General features: G+C 49.9%; 1 pseudogene; it reads left to right on the forward strand.

Annotated features, from left to right (window-relative positions):
• Window positions 1-6,717: 6,717 nt before the first annotated feature.
• Window positions 6,718-8,669, forward strand: LOC146440759 (uncharacterized; annotated as a pseudogene).
• The last annotated feature ends 2,143 nt before the right edge of the window (window positions 8,670-10,812 follow it).

Genomic DNA, 10,812 nt, shown 5'->3' on the forward strand with positions numbered 1-10,812 from the left:
AGTTTTCATTTGTTACTGGAGTAGTTTCAGTTATGAGAAAAGTTGCTATACTAACATTTAAAGTGACTCGAATATTAAACACACACACTTGTCTAATGAGGAAATTATGGGGTTATTTCTCAAAGCAGCCATAGAGAAAATAACACAGGAAAATGAGAAAAAACCTAAAACTTCAAATACTATGCAGAGGTCCAGGCAGTGGAGGCCCCGGTCGTTGACATATCGACTCTGCCAGACTCCCTGGGAGAAGAGCTGGACTCCTTCGAAGAAGAGTTGGCTGTAGAAACTGCACTGTGACTCTCTGCCCTCTCTCGAAAGTTTAAAGTTTTATTAGCTGTTTGATTTGTCAAAAGTTTGCTATCCCTCCTCCTTGTTTGCATATCTCCCCCTCTTTTGCTGGAAGATTCTGTTATGGCTTGATTATGATTGGCTGTTGTATTTCTCCACCCTCCTGCTTTGATTGAGTTACCCTTTTCCCAATTACCCAGCTCCTGCAGCTCCCTCCCCTGCCCCCTATTGGTCCCTGTCCCCTTCTCCGCCTCCCGCCCACCTCCCTTGAAACTGGCTGCACATCGTGCTCCAGTGAGGTTTTCCCCTCATCCAGCGTGTGGTAGCTATCCCTCATTAAACTGGATCTCTGGATTCCTCCATCTCCTGCCTTTCTTTGTCGGTGCGGTCTGCTTCATCGGGCGTGCCCATTGCTCACCAGGGCCGAGCTCCCTCTAGAGACTCAGGGCGAGTCACCCGCCCGCTGTGCCTGCACTGCAGCTAGCTAGCCGGTGCTTCCGGCGGAGGGCATCACAAAGCCCGGCCAGACGACGGCTGCATCCCTTCGGACTGCAGCAAGTGGCACCCAACGTGGCCGAAGCCTGCGCCCACCTGTGCCTTGACCGCCCAGTTGGGCGTCGTGCCTTGCCTGCATTGTTGGTGTCACTGTGAGTGGTCGCAGCATCTCTCGTTTTTGAGAGTGTGCTCCCCTCGTGTCCTGAGGATCTTCACCTATCCTGACGCCTGCACCTCGGCCGAGAAGGTGTCCCCACAGTGATTATCCTCGTCGTCGCCACCGGACGGCAGCGGCTTCTTGTTTTCAGGGTAAGGTAGAGACCCTAGTTTCCGGCTGCGAGGTCTTTTCCTTCCTCTATCTTACCCCTTTCTTTTTTCGTTTCTCCATTCTTTTCCGCTGGTGGTGAAAGTACCCCTTTTTAGTTTCACTAACACGATGGGAGCAAAACTAACCAGGGAGCAGCGAGACTTTTATGTTATTATTAAATCTACCCTCATAGAGAACCATTTTCCTTTCTCCCGCCCTCTCCTCAAAAAATTCGTTCAGTTTTTATTTACCCAATTTTCTAACATCACTTATGAACATGCCTCCTCCCCCCAGTTTTGGAAATTAGCAATGTGGCGAATGGCTTATTTACAATCTATTAACAATCAGCAAGTCAGCGAATTTTTCCCCATCCTCTATCTTATTCTCGCCACAAGATTAATTAAAAAGAGAGAGCAGACCCCAGTTTCCCCTTCCCCATCTCTCCCCATCCCCTCTAACCTTACCCCAGCACCCTCAAGAGGCAATAGGGGCAGAGCAACCTGCCCACCGGCACGGGTGTCCGACCGCATAGCCGGCTCTCCCCCTACCACTTCTAACCCTGTCGGCTTCAAGGGGACACCCTTGAAAGCGGACGCTCCTAATCCCTCTACCATCAATTCCAACCAGGTTAATGTCCCCCCAGTTAAACCCAAGTTCAGTTCTCGACTTCCCCCATTGTTCCCCTATGCGCCCCCTCAGCCACAAAATGGCAGTGGCACATCTCACTATGTCGCTGACTGCGTGGCGCCCCATCCCCCCGTTTCTCCCCCCCAGAATCCTTTGTTCTCCCTTCCCCAGTTTCCCGCCTTGCCAAAGATCCTGCCCTCTGCATACCTCCCTCCTCCCTCCCCCCGAGGTGTTGATCAAGCTGCGCGAGAACCTCCCCTTCCTCTACCCAGCCCCTCTCAGTCCCTTAACCCTGCCCCTGTTTATGTTGAGTCCTCCCCATTTCAGGACTCCTCCCCTTCCACCCCAAACTCCTCCCAAGAGGCAAGGCTTCCGGTTTCCCATGACCACACATCCGGTTTGAGCCGGAAGGGCATCATCTTGGGCGCCCGCCCCAAAAAACAATGGCGGTTCTTGTCAGGCAGCACATCCAGTGCTGACCAGAAGGACGCCACATTGGATGTCCTTCCTGACAACAAAACTGACACTGACACCTTGAGTGCTCCTTCCGGCCTTGACCGGAAGGAAGCCATTTTGGCTGGTGAACCGGAACCCCTCCAGGTCCCCTTCAATGCTCCGGTCCTTACCAACTGGACAGGCCGCAATGTCCGGTGGGAGCCAATTGACCGCAGGGCCCTGCGCGATCTGTGCAAAGCGCAGAAAGAGTTTGGCAGAGACAACGAATATTTCAAGTCAGTCCTTCATGCCACCCTTGCTGGCACCCCGTTGGTTCCCTATGATTTAAAATTTATCGCATCCTGTCTCCTCTCTCCCATCGAGTACAAAGGGTGGGAGAGGAAGTTCAGGCTGCAAGTGAATGAGCTTCTGACTGTCCTGCCAATGGACCCTGCGGGCAATCCATATCCCCTGGACCTTCTGGTAGGCGAAGGCGATTACGCCAAGCCCCAGAAGCAGGCCCAAAATATCCCTCAGGATATCTTGGTGTCCCTTTCTGGAGCTGCCGAACAGGTCCTGCTTGGACTGCCTCCTCCTGATGCTCCCGTTATCCCCTATTCTGAAATTTTCCAAAAACCCAATGAATCATTCCAGTCATTTGCTGAAAGACTGTGACTCGCAATTGATTAACAAGTCACCAATTTGGCAATCAAAAAATAATTACTCATTGAATTGGCCACCCGCCATGCAAATCCAATTTGTAAAGAAATTATACTTGCCTTTCCATCACAGCCTCCGCCCACAATTGACATCATGGCAGAGGCCTGTTAGAAGTTGGCCCCTGTTAAAGCCCCTTCCTCTCGGCTTGCCATGGAAGAGCAAGTCACTGCTCTTCATGCCTCCAACATTTTATGCTACAACTGTGGCTGCCGAGGCCATTTAGCTCGTGATTGTTGGGCACCCCCTTCAGAAGACACTCGTCCCTGTTACCCTCTGGGGGAGGCTCCCCATCAAAAGAAAATGTCATCCGCTGCTTCGGGTCCCACCCCTTCTTCCCTCTCCGACCCATATCCCCCACCCCTTCCCATGAGCCAGGGAAACTAACAGTGTCAGAGCAGGGGAACACACTGTGAATTTCGTAACACGCCCGCACCTTTGAACCTTCTCCACTACCTGGAAAGAACTTTCCTTCCAGCGTGGGTGGTTCATTCCACCAGATTAGAAGATACTAATTTTACCATTGTCTTGTTCCAGTGTGACCTTCTAGATGCGCAAGCCCTCGTGTTGCCAAATGCTTGTGTGGCTCCCGAAGACCTTGAACTTTCACCTGCCTTTGTCAAGACAGATCCTGATGGTACCTTTCCACTCAAGTTGGTGTGTATTAACCTGCCTCTTTCTCTCCTTAGGGACCAGGTCATTGCCCGAGTCTGAGTGTACTCAGTCCCGGACAGACTCACGGAATTGCCAGCAGTTCTCCACACCCAATTGGTCACCAGTGACAGGCCAATCATTAGTTGCAACCTTTCTCATTTTGGCTCCAGAACCTCTGTTGAGGGAATGCTGGACACAGGTGCAGACGTCTCCGTCATCACGACGTCAAATTGGCCATCTCGTTGGGGCAAAGAATCGGTAGTAGGTGGCCTGCTTGGTGTTGGGGGATTCACCCCCGCACAGAGGAGCAAAAATTTAATACAAGTCAAGGGGCCCGACGGGTGCATTGTCAACATTCAGCCCTACATCATCAATTCGGGCTTCAACCTGTGGGGGAGAGATGTTATGTCTCAATGGGGTACCTGAGTCCAAATTGGCCCAGAAACTCAGGATTTTTAGTCGGGGTCACTGATGAGTGCCCGATCCAGAGACTTGATTGGCTCACCAACAAACCTATCTAGACTGATCAGTGGCCCCTCAATAACACCAAATTAGCTGCACTCAATGAGCTTGTTGAGGAGCAATTGCAGAAGGGAAATACAGTACCTTCCAATAGCCCCTGGAATTCTCCGGTTTTCATTATTCGGAAGCTGGGGAAGGACAAGTGGCGGCTCCTCCACGACCTCAGAAAAATAAATGAAGCCATTGTTGACATGGGACCTCTCCAACCCGGGTTGCCCTCTCCCTTGATGCTCCCACGGGGATGGAAGTTAGTAGTCATTGACATCAAAGACTGCTTCTTCCATATCCCCTTGCACCCTGCAGACGCTACCCGATTCGCCTTCTCGGTGCCTTCCATCAACCGGCAAGCCCCAGTGCGGCGATACCATTGGCGGGTGCTCCCGCAAGGGATGAAAAATTCCCCCACCATCTGTCAGTGGTATGTTGACCACATCCTAGCACCTGTCAGGAAGCTTGCTTCTAATGCCATTATCATCCACTACATGGATGATATATTGGTCTGTGCTGCAGACCCAAATTATCTAGAGTGGGTCCTTTCTAAGGTCATGGGGGCCTTGGAAAGTAAAGGCTTTGAAATCCAAAGCTCTAAGGTGCAGAGAACAGCCCCGTGGCTCTATCTAGGAACGAAAATTCACGAACAGACGATTTCCCCACAACAAATTAAAATAATTGACAATCCAAAAAATTTACAGGAAATGTATCAACTACGTGGCTCCATAAACTGGATTCGACCCATGCTGGGGATTTCATCTGCAGACTTGGTGCCCCTGTTTAATCTCCTGAAAGGCAGAGAAGACCTGTTAGCCCCAAGGACTCTCACTCCAGATGCGCGGCAAGCGATCGAAAAGGTACCGTCTGTGCTCAGAACGCGTCAAGCACACCAATTCGATCCTAAATTGCCCTTTCAATTGGCTGTATTTGGAAAGATGCCACACCTACATGGGCTCATCCACCAATGGGATGACAGGGAGCAAGACCCTCTCCTCATTATCGAGTGGGTTTTCCTTTCTGCTCAGCCTCAAAAAATTCTGGTTGCACCACATGATTTGATGGCGCAAGTGATTATTAAAGCGAGGTCCTGTCTAGCTGTCCTAGCAGGATGCGATTTTACATGCATTTTTCTACCAATTAAAATTGGCTCCTTTGAATCCGTTTATTGAACAAGCGAGATGGTGCAAGCAGCACTAGACTCTTACTCCGGTCAAATTTCAATCCATTTTCCATAACATAGAATTTTTAATGTTAATTGGAAGTTAGTACAAAAAAGGGTCCAGAGCATGAAACCCCTCAAGGCCTTAACACTTTTCACAGATGGCTCCGGCAGATCTGGAAATTCAGTCATCACCTGGAGGAACCCCTCAACAAAGAAGTGGGAGGCCGATGTGGAGATCGTTGAAGGGTCTCCTCAGGTGGCCGAGCTGGCAGCCGTCGTTAGGGCTTTTGACAAGTTTCCTGGACCTTTCAATCTGGTCACCGATTCGGCGTATGTCCAGGGGGTAGTGTCTAGAGCTAAGGACCATTTTCTGTCCGAATCTCGCAACCCAAAAATTTTCAACTTGCTCTCAAAATTACAGTATCTAATCTCCCACCGAGAGCAACCTTTCTTTATAATGCATGTGAGATCTCATACCAACCTTCCTGGCTTCATTGCCGAAGGCAATAGGAAAGCAGATGCGCTTGCCGCACCAGCGAGGATGGCTAACTTGCCTGACATCTATCAACAGGCCAAGTTAAGCCATTTCCTCTTTCATCAGAATGCTCCCGGCCTTATGCGCATGTTTGATCTTAGAAAGGACCAAGCAAAGGCCATTGTGGTGACCTGCCCCAACTGTCAACTGCTCCAGCTTCCATCATTAGGAACCAGGGTGAATCCCTGTGGGCTTGGCAGTGGGGAAATTTGGCAAAGTGATGTGACCCATGTGCCCGAATTTGGCCGTCTAAAATATGTACACACTTCCATTGACACCTTCTCGGGCGCAGTTTGGGCCTCCGCACATTCTGGAGAACAGGCAAAGGACGTGATTTCACATTTTCTGCAAGCCTTTGCCGTCCTGGGCATCCCTAAAGAAATTAAGACGGACAATGGCCCCGCTTACATCTCAGGAGCTGTGAAGAAATTCTTCCAGGAGTGGGGAGTTTCCCATGTAACCGGAATACCCCACTCCGCAACAGGTCAGGCCCTAGTGGAGAGGTCTCATCAGAATCTCAAAAGAGTGCTCCTTCAACAGAAGGGGGGTCCTGAAACAGAGACCCCGGAAAATCGGCTCGCCAGGGCTCTTTTTACTCAAAACTTTCTCAACTGCTCAGATTCTGAGCCAGACCCCCCTGTGCTCCGCCATTTCCATAACAGTACGCGGGCACGGTTGAAAGAGCGCCCTTTAGTCTTGATCAGGGAGCCAGACACAAAAAAGATCGTTGGCCCCTTCCTCCTTATCACCTGGGGTCGTGGCTACGGTTGTGTGTCAGCGCCAGAGGGACCGCGCTGGGTGCCTGGAAAGTTCGTAAAACCTTTTTTGCGAGCAGTTGACAGGTCCCCAGCAAGTCCAGAAGAGAAAAAGAAATACCCTGCCTGGAAAAGAAGGAAGAAGAAATCTACATCCAGCTCCTCTTCCCCCACCAATGACAGGAAGACAGCTTCGGCAGCACGAAGGTGGTCCTTGTGACCTGGGGCGCATCCTCGTGGCTGATTCTTCCCTTTCCCTCCTTCCTTCTGCCTTCCCTCCCCCCCTCCTCTTCCGGTCCCCCACCCCATCGGTTACAGAATTCATTTTTTTTCTGTTTGCCTCCCCAGAGAGAGAGGTGTGTTGTCATCACTATGTCCTGTCCGGTCCTGTTCCTCCTGGTGGGGCTGATCACCATCCTTGCAGTCCCAGATGCCTGGATCATCCAACAGCCAAAGGTCAATGTTTGGGTAACTCTGGCCAAAGCCATGGGCCAAGACCAAATGTGTTTGTCTACAGATGCGATCCACAACCCGCTCTCGTCCGCACTGGTAGGAATCCCCGTCCATGCAATCGAGTTCCCACTGTCCCTTCAAAAGCACTGGGCTCGAGTGAACAGTACCACTGCAAATTTATACACATTTATGCTGGATCGCATGAGGTATCAGGTTCCTCTTCCACTCAAGAACCCTCTTCTGCTGTGGCAGGAGTGGGTTCCTGGGCTGCCGAAGATGAGCTCTGAGCCTGAGGAATTTCAGTTAATTGGCTCTGCACAAGCCCATTCCTGTGTTCAGTCTGAATTTAAACCCCCTTCTGGTTACACTCATCTGTATCACAGCATTCAGCAGGACAAGGCCCCCTTCATAGCAAAAAATTGGTGTGTGCAATTGGCTAGGGTTAAGGCACCCTCCACGCATGACTTCTACTATCCTCATCCAATTGGCCTCCCTAAGGGACTTTTTTCATTTGTGGGGACCGGGCACGGGCAGGGATTCCGTCCCACCTCCTAGGTGGACCTTGTATGTTTGGCAGCTTGACACTTGCTACTCCCGACATGATTCACGTCCCTATTAGGGGCAAAAATCTGACCCAAAAAGTTCGCAATGTGACTCCGGACTGCAGTACCAAAATTTATCATTGGACAAAAGGCAAAAGGATTGCTGTTTCCGTGTTTCTCCCTTGGATGGCTGCAGCCAAGGCTTTAGGAGAGCTCGGAAACCTGGAATGTTGGGTAGCTAAGCAAGCCAATTTAACGTCAGCTGCCACTGCGGACCTCCTCAGAGATGAGAAGGCTACCAGGTGGGCCACTTTGCAAAACAGGGCGGCCATTGACTTTTTGCTCTTAGCCCATGGCCACGGCTGCGAGCAGTTTGACGGCCTTTGCTGTTTCAATTTGTCGGATTCCAGCAGGAGCATCCATGCTCGCCTGGCAGAAATGTGCTCCCTCATCGACACCATTAAGTGGGAGAACAACAAGTGGTTTGAAGAAGCAGTCAACAGAACCCGAGCATCTCTGGGAAGAGCAATCTCCCATGTTGCCCGATCCACCGGCAGATGGATGAAAAAGGTCCTGGACTGGACCGGACTGCCCGACTGGGGGAACACCCTGAAAAAGGACTTTCTTATTGTTCTGTTGCTGCTTTTTGGACTTGTCATTGTTCTTCTTGTTTGAAACGGGTTCTAGTTTGACGTCTTCTTTCTTTACTAAATGAAAACGGGGGAGGTGCAGAGGTCCAGGCAGTGGAGGCCCCGGTTGTTGACATATCGACTCTGCCAGACTCCCTGGCGGAAAAGCTGGACTCCTTCGAAGAAGAGTTGGCCGTAGAAACTGCACTGTGACTCTCCACCCTCTCTTGAAAGTTTAAAGTTTTATTAGCTGTTTGATTTGTCAAAAGTTTGCTATCCCTCCTCCTTGTTTGCATATCTCCCCCTCTTTTGCTGGAAGATTCTGTTACGGCTTGATTATGATTGGCTGTTGTATTTCTCCATCCTCGTGCTTTGATTGAGTTACCCTTTTCCCAATTACCCAGCTCCCACAGCTCCCTCCCCTGCCCCCTATTGGTCCCTGTCCCCTTCTCCGCCTCCCGCCCACCTCCCTTAAAACTGGCTGCACATCGTGCTCCAGTGAGGTTTTCCCCTCATCCAACGTGTGTTAGCTATCCCTCATTAAACTGGATCTCTGGATTCCTCCGTCTCCTGCCTTTCTTTGTTGGTGCGGTCTGCTTCATCGGGCGTGCCCATTGCTCACCAGGGCCGAGCTCCCTCTAGAGACTCAGGGCGAGTCACCCGCCCGCTGTGCCTGCACTGCAGCTAGCTAGCCGGTGCTTCCGGCGGAGGGCATCACAAAGCCCGGCCAGACGACGGCTGCATCCCTTCGGACTGCAGCAATACTAGAAAATCCCACTTCTCAAGGGCACCTGATCTGCAAAACTCTTTCCTGTTAACTTCTTCATGTTTGGCCATCATGGGCAAGAGCTTTCATCACTGTTACCATAGATGTAGCCAAGTTTCAGGCATTGAGCTCAAGACTGCCATGAAGGAAGTTCATTCTGAGTTATCAGTGGGCAATCTTGACTGATTTATGCACATGGGGGAACCTGGAATCCTGAAATTCTAGTTCAGTGTCTTGTTCACAAGCCAATGATCCCTGTGAGGTTCCCATTTCCAAAGCTGGAAATGGGATCCTCATGTAGACTGCCTGACTGCCTAAGGAAAATGTTAGGACAGTCCTGCAGGTCCATCCATTCTAGAATAAATCATATTGCTAAGCAATTATTTCAGTCACACATAAATAAAATAGAATAAAATCCCTTTGCTGCTGGGACAGCAGGTCACATGAAAGAATTAGGCCATTTAAGTTAATTATAACTGGTGTAACCCATTAAAAGAAAAGCTTGTGTCTTTTACAAGCACCAGACCCATTCCATGAATAAGCCCCAACCCTCTGAGGGCCTCAAATACAAAATACAATATAGAATATCCCATATTGCACAGCCAAATGCCTGAAGCCTCACACCCTGCTGTGATTCCAGGACATTTTGAGGACTGAAAGTGACACTGAAGCACTGCCTCAGCCTGAGGAGGTGTTTAGCACCAGGTTTTCCACACCCCTCATGTGTTCTTCCAGCCCAGTCTCTGAATCCAGGTTAACTTTTGACAGCTCCATAACCAGGCAAGACCCTGCCCACCCCCATTGATGGGGAAATAACCCCCCCCCCCCCCCACTAAGTCTCACCCTCAATACTGCTGCCTTGAAAAAATACAGATAAAAAAGGCAAAACTGCACACTTGTGCCTCACACTCAGAAAGGTGACAGATGAGGGGTGGCTGCAGAATACTCAGCCTCAACACAGCCCCAGCATCTCCTGGAGGGATAGTCCTTCCAGCAGCCCTGGGCTGGGCTCCCCACTACATGCCAGGGATGAGCCACCAGATACCCTGGAGCCAGCAGCTCCTGCTGTTGTCCACAAAATCAGGTTCATAACGCTGTGTGCAACAAGCCAATAATTACACACTTGAGAGAGACATTATTTATTTCACAATTGTGCAAGCCTGGGTGCTGCTGGTACAAATAAAGCACACTGTCTATCAGAAATTTTTATTATTTATACATTTTAGCGAAAAAAGGCATTATTTTTATTTGCTGGAAGTTAGATAGTTTTCTTCTTCATTAGCATTCTATCTTCTACTAGTTAATGATTCTCTCGCTTCTTATGCCAACAAGCACTTTCTCTTGAGTCTGTGGGTTTCTTGGGTCAGCAGTCATGATGTGTCCTTGCCTGTATTACCTTTCACCCAGCTGGAGCTGATTTCAGCACAGTGACTGAGTTGGTTTTATTTGTTTCTTCCTTATCTTGGGAGTTCTGCCAAATGTCCTTGTGGCCTGTAAATTTAGCATTCTTTGTGTCCACTATCAGTGGCAGGTCCTTCTTCCCAAGCTTTGTTAACCTTCCCCAAGGTCTGAGCTCACTGAAACATGTCAAGCCCTAAACCTTAACAAGGCAATCCTACCAACAAGCAATTTATTTTTCTAACACCTGGACATTGCTTAGAACTTGTAAGCTGGGTTATGTCTCACAGAACCACAGAATGGGTTGGTTTGGAAGGGGCCACAGGGATCATCTGGTCCAACCTCCCTGCTCCAGCAGGGCCATCCCAGAGCACATGGCACTGGATTGTATCCACATGCCTCTGGAATATCCCCAGTGAGGGAGAACCCACACCCTCTCTGGACAATTTGTTCCAGTGCATGGTCACTGCACATGAAAGTTCTTCCTCATGTTCAGATGGAATTTCCTGCACAGAAAATTTCAGTTTCTGCCTGTT

The sequence above is a fragment of the Lichenostomus cassidix genome, chromosome 2 (assembly GCF_008360975.1).
Source record: "Lichenostomus cassidix isolate B80296 chromosome 2, HeHo_3.0, whole genome shotgun sequence".
Classification (NCBI taxonomy): Eukaryota; Metazoa; Chordata; class Aves; order Passeriformes; family Meliphagidae; genus Lichenostomus; species Lichenostomus cassidix.